Source organism: Sus scrofa, chromosome 6, assembly GCF_054392235.1.
Source record: "Sus scrofa isolate SSC_HxYL_T2T_F1_AM1 chromosome 6, Sscrofa_HxYL_maternal_Yorkshire_Landrace_v2.0, whole genome shotgun sequence".
In the NCBI taxonomy this organism is placed as follows: Eukaryota; Metazoa; Chordata; class Mammalia; order Artiodactyla; family Suidae; genus Sus; species Sus scrofa.
This window is the reverse complement of record NC_139388.1, coordinates 74,741,770-74,759,256: the sequence shown is the minus strand read 5'-3', so window position 1 is coordinate 74,759,256 and position 17,487 is coordinate 74,741,770. Positions and strand designations below refer to the sequence as shown.

General features: G+C 50.6%; 1 protein-coding gene across 5 annotated transcripts in view; it reads left to right on the top strand.

The window, feature by feature from the left end:
- The window catches only part of CTNNBIP1 (catenin beta interacting protein 1), a 56,567-nt gene that overhangs the window by 11,547 nt on the left and 27,533 nt on the right, over positions 1-17,487 (top strand). The window contains exon 1 of one of the 5 annotated variants that reach the window (XM_084958472.1): positions 17,312-17,484. The gene's annotated coding sequence lies outside the window, so the exon portion shown is untranslated. 5 annotated transcript variants of the gene reach the window in all.

Sequence of the window (17,487 nt, the reverse complement as noted above, 5' to 3'; positions counted from 1 at the left end):
TTGCCGTGAGCTGCGGTGTAGGTTGCAGACGTGGCTCGGATCCCGCGTTGCTGTGGCTCTGGTGTAGGCTGGTGGCTACAGCTCCGATTGGACCCCTAGCCTGGGAACCTCCATATGCCTCGGGAGCGGCCCAAGAAATAGCAAAAAAAAAAAAAAAAAAGACTAAATAAATAAATAAATTGCTAGAGCAAAGGGGACATCTCTTTAAATTTTTAGTTGTGCCAAATTGCCTTCCATGGAGATGGTAACTTTTTTTTTAGTAAATCATTTTTATTTTTATTTAAAATTTTTTTTTAAATTATAGTTGATTTACAATATTCTGTCAGTTTCTGCTCTACGGAAAAGCGACTCAGTTTATATATATATATATATATATATATATAATATATTCACACATATATACATACATATATATATTCTTTTTCTCATTATCTTCCACCATGTTCCATCACAAGTGATTAGATATAGTTCCCTGTTCTGTACAGCAGGACCTCATTGTTTATCCACCCCAAATGCAATAGTTTGCATCTATTGACCCCAAACTCCCTGGCCATCCCACTCCCCTCCCCATCCCCCTTGGCAACCACACGTCTGTTCTCCAAGTCCACGAGTTTGTTTCTTTTCTGTAGATAGGTTCATTTGTGCCATATATTAGATTCCACATTTACGTGATATCATATGGTATTTGTCTTTCTCTTTTTGATTTCACTTAGTATAAGAATCTCTAGTTTCATCTGTGCTGCTGCAAATGGCATTATTTTGTTCTTTTTATGGCTGCGTAGTATTCCATTGTGTATATGCACCACATCTTCTTAATCCATTCGAGATAGTAACTTTTTATATGCCCATTAAAAATTGTACAAGAGGAGTTCCTGTCGTGGCTCAGTGGTTAACAAATCTGACTTGGGACCATGCGGTTTTGGGTTCAATCCCTGGCCTTGCTCAGTGGGTTAAGAATCTGGTGTTACCGTGAGCTGTGGTGTAGGTTGCAGATGCAGCTCGGATCCCGCGTGACTGTGGCTGTGGTGTAGGCCGGCGGCTACAGCTCTGATTCGACCCCAACCTGGGAACCTCCATGTGCCGAAGGATTGGCCCAAGAAATGGCAAAGAGACCAAAAAAAAAAAAATTGTACAAGAATGCCTATTTCCTCCATATCATGGCAGGGGTTGTCCAACTTTTTGATTTGTTGCTAATCTGATAGGTGAGAAGTGGTATATCATTATAATTTTAATTTGCATTTCCTTATGAGGAAATACAGCATCATCTCATATCTTTAAGGGCAATCTGTTAGGTGTTTGCCCATTTCTTTCTTGGGTTGGCAGTCTTTTATTGAGCTATAAGGTGTTCTTTATATATTAAGGAAGCTTGTCTTATGACCATGACTATGTCCTATGACTATTTCCACAATTTGTAATTGTTCTTTTGATTGTATTATTTTTCCAGTGCAAAGCAGCAATGCAAACTACACTGCAACAGCGGCAATGCTGGACCCTTTAAGCCACTGCCGGGGATCAAACCTGTGCCTCTGTGGCCACCTGAGCCTCTACAGTCAGGGCCTTAACCCACTGTACCACAATGGGAACTCCCTGAGGATTTTGATTTTTATGTAATCAGATTTTTAAATCTTTTGATTTCTAATTTCCAGGTTTTGTTTTGTATTATTATCCACTCCCCCCATTTTCGTTTAATAAACTTACTCTCTATTTTGTTCATTTGAAACTTGGCTCCATACATAACCGAGTGGTTCCAAAGTCCGGCATTACCAGAAGCAGGGAAGGCTGGCATTGGGCGCCTCCAGTGGGATGTGGACGGTGTCACCTGTGGTAGTTTCTTGCCCAAATGTTTACCCTTACTCCAGTTCTCTTTTTTTTGTTTGTTTTTGTTTGTTTTGTTTTTTTTAGGGCTGCACCTGTGGCATATGGAAGTTCCCAGGCTAGGAGTTGAATCAGAGCTCCAGCTGCCAGTCTATACACCACAGCCACAATGCCTGATCCTTAACCCAATGAGCGAGACCAGGGTTTGAGCCCATGTCTCCTCATAGATACTAGTTGGGCTCATTACTGCCGAGCCACAGCAGGAACTTCCTGCCCTTTCTGCAGTTCTAAGGAAAACAGGACACATAGGCAATAGTCCTAGACTCTAAAAACAATGCTAATGTAGCGAGAGACAAAGAAATGCTGGTGAACGTTCCAGGCTAAAGGGGAGGAAAGAGTGTGGGAACCAAATGAAGTTAGACCCTTCGTTGGATCTTGGATTAAAACCGGTACAGGCTATGGAGTTCCCTGGTGGCCTAGTGGGTTAAGGATCCTGCATTGTCACTGCTGGGGCCTGGGAACTTCTGCAGGCCCTGGGCGCTTGCAATAAAACACTGGTACAGGGCAAAGTGAGGGGCATGGGTGGGGAAAGTTGGAGATGGGCCTTACATGAGAGAGCGCTGCTAGGCCAATAGAAAATTCTTTGGGGGTGAAGGTAGTACTGTGATAACACACGAGCGTGACCTTAGGAGATCCGTGATGAGAGCGAAGCATCCGATATCTGCAGCTCTGCTTCCAAACAGCTCAGGGAGAGAAGCACACATACCTCCCTCTGCTCACAGTGCGGGGAAGCATGAGACAAATGTGGCAAAATGGTGACAGTTGGAACACAAGAGCCAGGGTACAGGGATGTTCCTTGCACTATTTGTTCAGTTTTTCTGTGGCTTTGAAATTTTTCAAAATAAAAAGGTGAGGAGAAAAAAAGCAGCAATAACTTTGTTCCATCTGGAATTTATTTGCATTGCCGTCCCCTTGGCTTTGCCTACTTATGGGTTATTGTCTTGAATTTCTGCTTTCCTTCCCCTTCTCTGACAGCATATGCAGAGTCCTGCGTTTCCCTTTCTCGTAGGAACTTCTGTTTTGGGTGAGGTTTTTTTTTTTTTTTTTTTTTTTTTTTCCCTTAAGAATGTGTATACAACAACTTTATTTTTTAAACTTTATTGGCGTATAGTTGACTGACAAGGCTGGGTTGGTTCCAGGTGTACAGCGAAGTGAATCAGTTCTGCGTATACGTATATCTATTCCTTTTCTTTCTTTTTCTTTTCTTTTTGTCTTTTTAGGGCTACAACCGCAGCATATGGAGGTTCCCAGGCTAGGGGTCGAATCGGAGCTGTAGCCACCGGCCTATGCCAGAGCCACAGCAACATGGGATCCGAGCCTCCTCTGCAACCTACACCACAGCTTACGGCAACACCGGATCCTCAACCCACTGAGCAAGGCCAGGGATCGAACCCACAACCTCTTGGTTCCTAGTCGGATTCATTAACCACTGCGCCATGACGGGAACTCTCTTCCTTGTCTGTTTTATGTATAGTCGTGTGTATGTGTTCATCCCGACCCCCTATTTATTCCTCCCCCCGACATTTCCCCTTTGGTAACCAAGCTTGGTTTCGAAATTTGAGTCTGTTTCCGTTTTGCGAGTAAGTTCTTTGGGATCCTCTGTTATTAGATTCCACATGTTGGTGACGTCATGCGATACTTGTCTGACCTCACTTAGCATGATCATTTCTAGGTCCATCCATGTGGCATTATTCTTTTTTGGACTTGGAAGTTTTATGACTTCCAGGACAGACGTGTATGACTTTTCTAGAAGCAGGTAAGAACTGGTGTGCATCGGTGCCTGTATTTTTTGTTGCTTTTTGTTTTAACATGGTGCTGTGTGCTCCAGGTACATTTTCAAGGCAGTTTAACGCTCTGAGATGTAAAGTCTTAATCCTCAGGAACACTCCCAAACTAGTGTGTGGTTTAAGCACTTTCTCAGGGAATCTCAATTGAAACTTTTTCCTCTCGGCTGAGAGTTTTTGCAAGAGCTCGGGTTCTGCGTGCAGCCTGTGGATATGGGCTTGTAAAAGACGGCTGGGTTTCACTGGATGAACTGTGACAGTCCTGGGTGAGTAGCTGGCCTGGGAAACCATGAGTCCCTTTGCCAGGGGAGTGCTCCAGGCCAGCTTTGCTGGGAGCTCCTGTTCCCTCTCTGTGACTTGGTGACTAATGGTTTCGTGGCTCTGGGAAGGGAGGATGTGATTACATGTGGATGATGGGGCTCTGGCTTCTGAACGGGTTTATCTGGGCGTGCCTCGTGAGGGGGAGCGGAGTATGCTGTCCCCAAATCTACGACTTTGGCATATTGATTATGTTGAATTAAAGTGACTTGAGAAATAGCCAGTGTGAGAGGGACACTCTGATCCTCCTCTGTCCCCTGAAAGCAAGAAAGAAATCTCCCTTGGGAAAGGTACCTTCCCTGTACCAGCAGGTTAGAAAGCATCCTTGTCATCAGAGACAGGGCACCCAAGGCTGGAAAGGCTGTATAATCTAACCTTGGCATTCCCATCATAGAAACGAATACAGTTAGTATCCATGAGGATGTGGGTTCAATCTCTAGCCTTCCTCAGTAGGTTATGGATCCAGCATTGCCATGAGCTGTGGTGTAGGCTGCAGATGCGGCTCAGATCCTCTGTTGCTGTGGCTGTGGCTGGTAACTGTAGCTGCGATTCAACCCCTAGCCTGGAAACTTCCATATGCCACGGGTGCAGCCCTAAAAAGTAGCAAAACAAAACACAACAAAAACCCTTGTTACTGCCTCGCTGCTTTACGGCCCTGAGCCCCAAATCCTTTGTCTTGTCAGTTCTTCACAAATATATTGTTCCTTTGTCTAAAACGTACAAAAGCTGCCTGCTTTGGTCACGTCTTCCAGCCTCCTATCTTCGGAACTCCTGACCGTATGAAGTTGGTTTTTCTCCTGTTAGTGTCTTATGTCAGTTGAATTATTAGACCAGCCAAAGACCCTGGAAGCGAAGAAGGGAGACGTTTTCCTCCCCTACACTGGTCTGGGTGCTTGTGCCTATAACCCCTCGGGAACGGGGGCAGCTTCTTTCTTCACAAGGACCGCAAAGGTCTCCAGTCCATTTCTGTCCACTCTCCTGTCCACTCAGGTGACCCTGGCCCTGAGCAGGTGACTATGGGTGGCTTCCTGCCATGTGGGGCATGGAGTTTTCCCACCTCCTCAGAGCCTGCAGGTTTCCCCTGATCGTCCCCCCTGCCCCGCCTCCAGCATCTTTTGCCTCCGGACTGGAGCCTTGTGACCCATCAGAAATTCTCATCTTCATGCTCCTTCCCCAGGGAGTTAATGGAATAAACGCATATAGGTTCTGGAGTTCCCTTTGTTTAAAAAAATGTTTTTTGGCTGCCCCTGCAGCTTACAGAAGTTCCTGGGCCAGGGATCAAACCTTCACCCACAGCAGTGATAACACCGTGTTCTTAACCCCTAGGCCACCAGGGAGCTCCAGGACTAGCCTTTGTTTAAAATGTTTTTTATTTTGATTATCAGCTTGTTAAACATTTAGGGAGGAAGGCCACTGAGGCTTCAGCGGCCTCTCGGGAGGTTTCCTCCTCCTCGGGTTATTTTTTCTTCTAAGGTAGCTGGAGGGAAAGGAGAGGGGTCACAGCCTGTGTAATAGAGCAGAGGCAGCTCTCCAAACACAGACAGTGTGGCCTATGTGATGGGCCCGTGTAATGAATGCCTGCAACTTATTGCAGTACTTTGGCTGTGTTTTCAGGGTAAACAAACATAGCTAGATTTTTTATGCAAATTAGCACATACCTGTATGCTGAAAGCCTATGAAAAAGAGGAACCCTAAAACACATCCTCTTAAGAGTTTATAGGAGAGTTCCTGTTGTGGCTCAGGGAGTTAAGAACCCGACTAGCATCCATGAGGATGTGGATTCAGTCCCTGACCTTGCTCAGTGGGTTAAGGATCTGGTGTTGCCATGAGCTGTGGTGTAGGTCGAAGATGTGGCTCAGATCCTGCTTTGCTGTGGCTGTGGTGTAGGTTGGCAGCTGTAGCTCCGATTTGGCCCCTAGCCTGGGAACTTCCATATGCTGCAGGTATGACCCTAAAAAGAAAAGGAAAAAAAAAAAAAGAGTTTATGGGAAGAAGTTGCACCCAGAAGGTCAGGCCTGGAGCCTCTCAGCTGGGTCCCCAGGACAGCCATCCCCAGAACCGGGCAGCTCGGAGGAAGCTGGCTCCGGAGGCACGATTCGGGGACTGAGCCCTCACCCTCCAAGCAACCCAATTCGTTTAATGACCTAATTCTCACAACAGGAAGCTGGAGGCCTTCCTGGCCGCATTCTCAAGGGATGCCGTGAACCTGGTCCAGGAAGCTTACTTATTTGAACCAATTATAGGAGCCTTCAGTGGGGGGAGGGATGGAGGGAGAGGAGGCCAAAGGCAGAAGAGCCGGAGAGGGCGGAGGTCCTTGAGCAAGTCAGGCACTGGGAAGGCTGGGCTGGCATGGGCCTGCCGCTGAGAGCAAGGCTGGTCCCCTCCCGCAGGAGGGTGGTGTGAACAAGCCCATGTGGCCCCGAGTGAAGGAGTCTTATGCAGCTCCTGATAAATAAATAGCGCTGTGTCAGTGTTTCCCCTCTTAAATTTTTTAAAAAATTTCCCAATGTAATTAATTAACTTTTTTTTTTTTTGTCTTTTTTTTTGCCATTATCTTGGGCTGCTCTCGCGGCATATGGAGGTTCCCAGGCTAGGGGTTGAATCGGAGCTGTAGACACCAGCCTATGCCAGAGCCACAGTAACGCTGGATCCGAGCTGCGTCTGCAACCTACACCACAGCTCACGGCAACGCCAGATCCTTAACCCACTGAGCAAGGCCAGGGATCGAACCCGCAACCTCATGGTTCCTAGTCGGATTCATTAACCACTGCGCCACGATGGGAACTCCTGTAATTAACATTTTAAATGGTGACCCTTAAAAAAAATTTTTTTTAAATCATAGAGTTCCCTGGTGGCTCAGTGGGTTAAGGGTCTGGCATTGTCACTGCTGTGGGTCGGGTTCGATCCCTGGCCTGCGAATTTCCACATGCCGAGGGTGTGGCCAAAAAAAAAAAATTAAATGGGGACATAGCTATGGGCAGTGGGGTTGATGGAGTGTCTGTGGATTAAAATGTCCATTCTGGCGTCTTTCTCTGGAGGTGACCCAAGGTCTGTGAAACCTGGCCAGGCTCCTTCCTTCCCTGGGATTGTCAGGCTTGGAAGTGGTCCTTCCAGCCCAAAGCTGACTTCAGCTGGATCCCTGAGAAGACTGACCAGCAACACAAATTTAATGTTCCCTATGGGCGTGGGGGTGGGGTGGGGGCTATCAGCCCCCTGGGGGCATCTCAGATGTTGGTCTGGGTCACAGGAGAGAAGGTCCTTCTGCCACCAGCTTGTGCAGGTGGGCTTTCAACTCTGCCAGGTGCTCAGGCCAAGGTGAAGGGGGTCAGGCCTGAGAGCTCCTGGCCAGGAGTGGCAGAGGGCTGAGAGCTGAGGGTTCAAGCCCTGACTTCTACTCAGAGGCCAGGACTCGCAGTCCACATTCCCCGCCCGCTGGGAACCTGCCGGAGGCCGAAGGTCAGACTGAATCAGAGGAAGATCCGGAGCCGGATTTTGTAGGCGAGCTGGTTCCTGACTTGAGGTCTCAGGCTCTGGCCTGGCCGGGTCCCAGGGCTCCAGCTGTTCTCTGAGAAGGAAGAAAGAGCCTCTTGAAATTAGGTCAGAAGATGTCCCTCTTTCCTTCTGTCCTTGTCCCGCTGCTGTGCAGGAATAAAACCCCCACCTGCGTGTCCCTGGGTCAGAACGGCAGAGTCTGACGACTTGGCGGGGACGCCAAGTGTCCTGGTGCAGCCGGGAAACTTCCTCCAGCTCAGCTCCCGGTCCTTCCTGTTTGTGTTGTTCTGGCTGAAACACAACAGCTCTGAGCAGGCCTGCCAGGTACTGCTGCTTAGCTGCGAAAGGTGGTTTACCTGATTCAGGACTTGAAGAGAGACAGTGAGATCTGGGTAACTTTTTCTACCATTCAGGCCCAAATCACCAGACAAACTTTTGTTATTTTTTTAACAGGAAATTTTTTTTTTCCCCCTTTCAATGAATTTTATTTTATTTTTTTTATTTTTTGTCTTTTTAGGGCCCCACCCATGGCATATGGAAGTTCCCAGGCTAGGGGTCGAATCTGAGCCACAGCTGCTGGCCTCCACCACAGCCACAGCAACTGCGGGTCCTTAACCCCCTAAGCGAGACCCACGTCTTCATGGGTGCTAGTCAGGTTCCTTACTGCTGAGCCACATTGGGAACTCTGAATTTTATCATACTTATAGTTGTACTACCATCATCACAACCTAATTTTAGAATATTTCCATCCGAAACCACCAGTTCTCCCCCCCCCAAACCAGAAGTTTTAAACAGATGCCTTTTACCAGGCCAGTTGCATCAATATTACATAAACTGTACATGTAGGCAGCTTCTGTTCCTAGATGGCATAGATTCTCTGGGGTTCTGAGGCTGGGGCTCCCAAGTGAGTCAGAAATCTGTTCATTTGCTGCACCTCACGTGCAGCCCCAGACGTAACTGGCAGCAGCCAGGATCCGCAGCACAGAGCCTGCGGTCTCCAGGCTTTTCAAGTGTCCACAAAAATATTGGAGACCTGAAAAAAAAAAGCATCAGCTCCCTCTCCTCTTCAGAGTCTTACAAGAATTCTATTTATTTATTTATTTGCTTTTTAGGGCCACACCTGCAGTATATGGAGGTTCCCAAGCTAGGGGTCAAATCAGAGCTCTAGCTGCCAGCCTACACCACAGCCACAGCAGCGCCAGATCTGAGCCTCGTCTGTGACCTACACCACAGCTCAGGGCAATGCTGGATCCTTAACCCAAGGAGCAAAGCCAGGGCTTGAACCTACATCCTCATGGATGCTAGTCAGATTTCTTAACCACTGAGCCATGACAGGAACTCCGAGAATTCTACTTAATGAGAAGAGTGGGTCCGTTTTGGAGTTCCCATCGTGGCGCAGTGGTTAACGAATCCGACTAGGAACCATGAGGTTGCGGGTTCGGTCCCTGCCCTTGCTCAGTGGGTTAATGATCCAGCGTTGCCGTGAGCTGTGGTGTAGGTTGCAGACGCGGCTTGGATCCCGCGTTGCTGTGGCTCTGGCGTAGGCCGGTGGCTACAGCTCCAATTCGACCCCTAGCCTGGGAACCTCCATATGCCGCGGCAGCGGCCCAAGAAATGGCAAAAAGACAAAAAAAAAAAAAAAAAAGAGTGGGTCCATTTTAACATGTCTCTGAGAGTAAGGCTGCCTGGGGCCTATGAAGGCTGGAAAATCCCCGTGCAGCCTGCCTTCAGAGAGTTTCCAGTTTGGAGGTGGGAACAGAGACGCAGACACCAGGTGTCAGGGCAGTGCTGGGAGTGCTGGAGATGTGGGTGCGTGTGCAAAAACAGGCTTCAGACAGCTAACGATTAGAGTTCCCTGGTGGCTCAGCAGGTTAGGGTCCGGCATTGTCACTGCTGGGGTGCCCATTCTGTGCTTCGTAGGTTGTTTAGCAGCATCCGTGGCCCCTGCCCAGCATCTGTCCATCCGTAGACCATTGGAAATCCTCCTTTTTCTAGACATTTGCTGAAGGCCCCCCACGGAGAACCAGCGCCAAAGCAGGGAGTGTAGTGGATGACCGGGGTCTGCCAGCCCAGCGTGCACGTCCAGGCTCCTGGCTGGTTTGTGCCTGTCGGGGAGCCCTCTTCAAGAGTGGCCTGCAGGGAGAGTTCCCGCCGTGGCTCAGCAGTAACAAACCCAACTCGCATCCATAAGGATGCCAGTTCGATTCCCTGGCCTCACTCAGTGGGTTAAGGATCTGGCATTGCCATGAGCTGTGGCGTAGGTCGCAGATCTGGCGTGGTTGTGGCTGTGGTGTAGGCCGGCGGCTATAGCTCCTATTTGACCTCTAGCCTGGGAATTGCCACAGGCCTCAGGTGCGGCCCTAAAAAGGAGAAAAAAAAAAAAAAAAAGTAGCCTGCCCGGTCTGTGAAGGTAAAACCGATACATGTGTGATGCGAACCCAGCCTAAACCCAGATGGGGACCTGAACCCATGTACCGGGACTGGAACTGAGCCTAAACCCAGATCACGCACCTGGTGTCTGGACTTACGGAGGCTCAGGTTTTGTGTCTCATTGCAGAAGGAATTCAGCGAAAGACTAAGTGATGGGTAATAAATAGATTTATTAGGATAGGACGCTTGAGAGAGATGCGGGCAGGCGGGCGGGTGAGGAGGCGCTGCCCCAGGATCAGGTGGGCTGCAGTTTTATCAGCCAGGAAGTGGGGAGGGGGAGAGGCCCACTTCTTCCTTGTTCTTCGACTCAATGTCACGCTCACATCACTAGCTCCCCCTTTGTATCGGGTAAGAGAGTATTTGACTCTATGAGGTCAAACTAGGTCTGTCCTGTGCTCATTCAAATCAGCAGAAGGGCGGTGACATCTGCTAAATATGTTGACTCATCTCAGCTTTAATCAGGGTCCCCCAGTGTGGAAGGTCCTCTTTCCCTTAAATTCCTGTCCTGGGTCCCAAGGATCCTTGTCTGGCTGAACTTGAATGCAGCCCTCGTTTTATCTTTCTCTTAAAGACCTGAGGCCTGTATCCTGCTTTTTTTGTGTGGTTTCATCATTAAGCAAAGCCTACTCGTTCCATGAAGTTCGGGTGGCTTTGTTGAGCGCTCATTAACTTACAGTGGTCTCCCGAAGTCCCCTAGGGGTCCCTCTCTATCTGTGGTCCCCGACTGGGACTTCTACAACCGCCTGTGTAACTATGCTGCTCATCTCTGTCAGGGGGAGTCAGGTCACAGAAAGGAAAGGGGGGGCGTGGCCCTGAAGCCCCCTTCCCCTGTGGATTTCTGATGCCTTTCCCGCTGTCGCCTGGATGACTGGGCAGGGCGGCCACGCTCCGGATATGGGACACCGTTGGGCTGTGTTGAATGACTTAACCTTTCAAGAAGCGTCCTGTCCCGGAAGGGCCTTCCTCAGAGCAGCTCACCCCTGCAGGAGAAATTGGCTGGGCAGGGGGCAGCTCTGAGGTAGGAAGTGTTTGGAGGGTGAGTTCCAGAATCTCTCGTGTGCGGCAGGCCTGAGGCCGGGTAGGGGGGCCCGTTGGTGCCTGGGCTTCACATCTGTTCCCTCCAGATGAGGGCTGCCCTGGGGCCTCCAGAACAACTGGAGCCTCTTGTGCTGCACCCCCTACTTCCCTGGGCTTTTTAATGTTGTGCTGACTTTTTTTTTTCTATCCACACCCACATCACATGGAAGTTCCCTGGCCAGGGTCAACCCAGTGCCTCCCCAGTGACCTGAGCTGCTGTAGTCGGATTCTTAACCTACTGCACCACAGCGGGAACTCCCGTGTTTTCTTGACTTTTCATTTTGATCTCGCATCAACAGAAAAGTCACCGGAGTGCAGTGACCAGCTCCACGCCCTTTCCCTGGATTCACCCAGGACACTCGCTGTGTTTGCTCCTGCATCTTTGTCTCTGTGCATGCATTCAGACACACGCTCACACACGCACACCCACACACTTACACGTACACCAACATGTACACGCTCACATATAAACACGCACGAACACACACGTGTAAACATGCAGACATAGACACATTCACTCACACGTAGACACACTCACAGACAGACACACAACATATACACACACACATTAGACGAATTCACACATAGACATGCTCACATACATAGACACACTTACACATAGACACACAACATATAACACACACATAGACACACTCCCATACACAGACACACTTATACATAGATGCACACAGACACTCACACATATACATACACTCACATAGAAACACACACATAGACACTCACATAGACACACACACAGACACTCATGCATGGACACACACACACAGGCACACTCACACATAGATACACTCACACAGACACACACAGATACACATTCACACACATAGACACACTCACAACATACACATACACTCACGCATACACAGACACACTCACACACATATATACACTCACATATAGACACATACACACAGACACTCTCACACACATAGACACACACTCACACACTTGCACATACCTTTTTTACAGAACCATTTGAGAGTAAGTTGCAAGCATTGAGACATTTCATCTTTATATACTTCAGCCCGGATCACTTAAGAACCAGGATATTTTTTCTTTTTTTTTAGGGCTGCACCCGAGGCATATGGGAGTTCCTAGGCTAGGGATCGAATTGGGGCTACAACTGCCGGCCTACACCTCAGCTGCAGCAGCACGGGATCTGAGCTGTCCGCAACCTACACCACAGCTCACGGCAACACCAGATCCTTAGCCCACTGAGCAAGGCCAGGGATCAAACCCGCATCCTCATGGATCCTAGTCAAGTTTGTTAACTGCTGAGCCACGAAGGGAACTCCCAAGAACCGGGATGTTTTCCAACGTAACCACAATATATTCATCACACTCAACACATATGACCTTGCTATAATACTAATGTCTAATATATACTCCTATTAAATTTTCTCCCGTTGCCCAATAACGGCCTTTATGACTCCCTGCCCCCTCTCTTCCCTGAATCCCAGCAGGAGCCATTCACCGTATTTAGTTCTCATACTGCCTTGCTTCATTTTCTGATTGGCAGCAGGTTGGGGCCCGGGCTTGACTTTTCCCTGTAAAGTGGCTCTTCATTTTAAGTTCAGCTCAAATGGCTAATGCTTTCCGCAGCTTCTGAACTCGAAGACGCAGACAGGATGGAGGGAAAGCATGGATTTTCAAAACCAGGCTTGTCGCGTCTTAGCTCCGTGGCCTTGAGCAGGTCACTTACCTTCTCCGAGCCTTAGGTCATCTCATCTATAAAATGGGAATAATTCCCACCTTGCAGGCTTGTCCTGAGGACTCCGCCTGCTCAACTTGCCTGATATCAGGCCTGGCCCTGAGGTCTGCTCCAGCAACCACAATAATTATCGCTGTTGTTCTGCACCTTCTCCTGGCTTCACCGAGCAGGAAGGGAGCTTTGGCACAGGGTGGAATTTGGGTTGGCGACCCTGAGACAAATGTCTCATCCAGGCTCATCACTTAAGCTCGGGGCCGCGTCCTGCAGACCCCCTGACTTGCAGAGCTGCCATCCCACCTGTTTTGCTCCTGCTGATGGAGTGTGGTTCGAGAATGCTGGGCCTGGCTCTGGGCTGAGGAGGCTGAATTTTTTAATTAAGGCGGTGGCTCACGAGGCCCTAGATTCTGGGAGGCTGCAGTTTAATTACTGAGCACGGAGCTTGTGGAAGTCTCTCTGGTGCCCTAGTTTTGGTGTGGCTGCTGGACCTAAGGTGCCTCCCTGAGTGGGACCTACAGCCAAGCCTGCAGATCAGGCCCAGGGCTGCCTCCCTCTCCCAGGCTCCGAGCGCCTTTCTATCCACTTTTCTTGTTTACTTGAGAGCAGTGTAGCCCAGGAGTAAGAGCCCGAATGGTCTGGGCTCTCATCCTGCCCAGAAAGACTAGGACAGAGTAGCTGGATGAGCACAGACTCCGGGGCTCTGCATTCCCGTTTGTAAAACCTTATAGGCGTGTTTGTTGCAAAGACTGAATGGTTCATATACTCGAACAGTGCCCGGCCAACAGCAAGCCAGAACGTGTGTCAGCTGGTTCTTCAAAGCCGTGTTCTCACCTGGAGGGGATTTTGTCCCCCAGGGAGCACCTGGAGACATTCCTGGTTGTCACAACCAAGGGGAAAGTGCTCTTGGCAGGTGGAGCCCTCTGCCTGGCTTCCTCACTGCTCTCCCCGCTTCCGCTCTCCTTGGCCCCCCAGCCTCTTCTTGTTTCCGAGTGGGGGTGGCCCTGCTAAAAACCAGGTCAGACCAGGTCACCTTGCAACTCCAGCCTCTCAGAGGCCTCCCCAGCCTGGTGATCCCCTCCCCTCACTCAGTTCCCTCCCGCTATGTCCAGGGCCCCTGTCCATCTCCCCTGAGCTCCCCTGAGCTTCCCCTGCTCTCCCCTCACCTGAGCACGCCACACTGCTGTCTGCTCACCCCTCTTGGGTATGTGCATAGCGCCTGTCCCCTTCCTCCCGCTGGGTTATCTGCCCATGGATTACTTTTTGTGGATTTTGTTTTATCTCTCCCTATAATGCATGTAGGAACTTTTGACTCTTTTTGCACCACATATCCCAGTAGCCAGTGAGTCCTCAATATGTTTGTTGATTGAATGAGTGAACACATTCCTCAAGTCCACACAGCTGGTAAGTGGCATTGCCAGGCTGTCAGTGATTTACCATGGCTCCTTTTTCCCAAAGTGGCTCCCTTGCCCCACCGCCCCCTCTGGCACAGCATCTCCTGGAAGTGCCCCAGGTATTTCTCGGATCTGGTCCCTCACCGCCTTCTGACTCCAAGCACATGTTGGATATTCACAGTGGTGTCGATTTCATCTGAAGGACGAACCTGCTCTGTTTCCAGCCATGGGCGTCTCCGTGGCCCGTGGGGTCCCATCCTGGCTGTTCTGCCTGTCCTCAGGGCCTTCGCCGGCAGCCCGGGCTGTGACACTGCTCCCATCCCGAAGTTCCACCTGCCAAAGTGTCCCAAGCCCTCACGCCCTCACCATCCCTTCTCCCACCCTCCCAGCCCGAGCCCGGCTCCCCCGGCCCAGCAGGTCCGCCCGCAGGGGTCTCGGAAAGCTCAGATTTTTCTCAACTCCCCCTGCTTGAACCTCTCCTCACCCCGCTTGGAGACCCACGTGGTCCGGCACCTTGAGCCCCTCGCCCGCCTTCTTCCTCCAGTTTTCCCAAAGGCCCGGTCTCTTCCTGCTTCAGGATTTTTATGGGTGTGGCCCCAGCCCAGCTCCTCCTCACCCTCAGGTAATGGCTCAGAAGTCACCTCCTGCCCCTGGGCAAGGTCAGATTCCCAGCTGTGTGTCATCAGGGCCCCCCCAGCCCATTGTTTTTTATCGCAGTGTCTGAGGCCACATTTACCGGGTTATGACTTGATTTGTGTCTTGTCTCCCCTGCTCACTGGGAGCCCTCGTCACGGACCATCACACGCTCACTGTGTATCCTCAATGCCCAGCCCAGGGCCTAGCATATACTAAACACATGCTCAGTAACTGTTTGTTCAGAGAATGTCTGTTCCCTGTGCCTGCAGTGCCCTCCCCCCCTTCCCTACTAGCAAACTCCTATTCATCCTTCAAAACCCAGCTCCAGTGGCTTCTGCTGTGAGCTGGTCCCTCTTCTTCTGTGTTGCCACAGAGCTTTGCACATCCGCTTACTCTGCCACTTACTGTACTGGGTGGAGGCTCTGGGTCTTTTTCTCCTGCCTCTGAGCTGCTCAGGGGGAGGTGCTGGGCACAGCATGTTTCATGTGCTTGGCACCCTTGGAAGTGTTTGTGTCTTAACCTGGCATATCTTTCTGGGTCGTTGTTATGAATTATTGTCTTGTTTTCCATTTGCCTTGTGCAGTGTGCTTTCCTCAGCCATTCAGTTACCTCCTGGAAGGCAGGCTCAGTGTCATGCCCCACTGTTGTATCTCCTGCTCCCTGAGCCTGGTACAGGGCTCTGGACACCTCGGAAGGTTTTATTTTAGTAGATCCTTCTGGAGGCCATGTCACCTCTGCTTAAGGTTACTGGGCCCTTGGCAGTTTGAGATCCGTTGGCATCCTTTCCCTCATTCTGGACCAGCTAGATAGTTTGTGGGGGCCCCTGCAGGGCCCCTTGTTCAAAAGTTATTAAGAACTGGGGTTCCCATTGTGGCTCAGCAGGCCAAAGACCTGATGTTGTCCCTGTGAGGATGGCGGTTTGAACCCTGGCCTCGCTTAGTGGGTTAAGGATCTGGCAATGCCATTAGCTGCGGCGTAGGTTACAGATGTGGCTCAGATCCAGTGTTGTTGTGGCTGTGACACAGACCCCAGCCGCAGCTCCGATTTGACCCTGTGCCCAGGAACTTCCATAGGCCGCAGGTATAGCCATTAAAAGAAAACGAAAAATTAAAAACTTTAAGACAAGAGTTCCCTGGTCGCCTAGCAGGTTAAGGACTCAGCATTGTCACTGTTACGGCTCTGGTTATTGCCGTGGCTCGGGTTGGATCCCCTGTCCTGGAACTTCTGCATGCTGTGGTCACGGCCCAAACACACAAACAAACAAAAACTGGGAACACTGACCCGATCATAAGGTGCAAATGGAAGAGCTGGTGTGAGTCTCAGGACGGCCCCATCAGTGGCCACCATGTCCCTCAGGTGTCCTCTCCTTCAAGTCCTGAGTCCAAGGTTCTCTCTGCTTCTTGGACGTCCGAGCCCTGTAGATGGTAGGAGGCTAATTGGCTGTTGTGATCATTGGAGAAATGAAAGCCCTCAGAAGTGGAGAAGCTTGTCTCTTTTCATCTCTTTTTGAAGGAATGTGGGGACTTGGGTGCAAAGTTCCCCAGGGATCCTTGGTATTTCGGCGCTTTGATGTCTAGAGGAATAAAAGAGCAATTAATTGCTATAAATGTCTTTCCCATAGGGTACTCTGCGGGTGGAGGGGATGGCAGTGGTGGTGACCGCTTCTCCATCCCAGGGCCGTCGCAGGTTGAAGGGCCAGGCAGACCAGAGACCCAGGGGCTGGAGCAGCATTTGCCTGGAGGGGGGCCTTTTGAAATCTCACTGTCTGGGAGTTCCCGTCCTGGCTCAGCAGACACGAATCCGACTAGTATCCATGAGGATGCAGGTTTGATCTCTGGCCCCGCTCAATGGGTTAAGGATCCAGCGTTGCCATGAGCTGTGGTGTAGGTTGCAGACGCCGCTTGGATCTGGTGTTTCTGTGGCTGTGGTGTAGGCTAGCAGCTATAGCTCTGATTCAACCCCTAGGCCAGGGACTTCTTCCATATGCTTTTTATGGTCCTAAAAAGACCGAGAGAAAAAAAGAAATCTCACTTTCTGGGCCCCTCGGGTGAGTGAGTAGCTTCCTTGGCAGAAATTGCTGAGGACCGAGGGGCCTCTTGGTCCCTCACAGTAAGTTTCCCATTTATCCCAAGGCGTCTGTCCTCACTGCGGGGCTGAGAGCCAGAGGTGCACGTCTAAACCAGATGCTCCGCGGTCCCCGTGCCGCCGTGGAGGGGTGGCCGGGCCGCCACCTGTTCTCCCTATGCCTCTGCCCAGCGTCAGCAGCCCGCCTCTCCCGGTTACCCTGCAGAGGGTCCAAAATGAGGCTATGTGTGGGAGACAGAAGACGAGACTGTTCCCTGATGCCTGCAAGAGGTGCATGTGGGGCCCGCAGACACGTGGCCAGGCTCGTAGGTTGTAAATCACCTGCAGTTGGCAGGTGTGCGTGTGCTTCCGTCTGCAACCACAGATGTTCCCACATCTGCACAAAGTGGCTGGAGCGCCCAGGTGCCCGCGCCTGGCTCGTCGTGATGCTTGGTGGGCGGGGGGCCTTCTCGTGTGGGTACAGGACGTGCCCATCAGCAGCCCGGCCGTGACTCACTCTGGTCCTGGACGTCTCCCGGCACAGCTCTCCATCGCCCTTGGTGACTCACCCGAGGGGAGGAGGGTGTATGGTGACCTGCTTTGGCTGGAAATGAAGGCGAGCATAGCTGCAGTCAGCACCTTATCCCCGAGGTGTTGGTGCAAGTTCCTGGGCCGGCCAGACACACAGGTA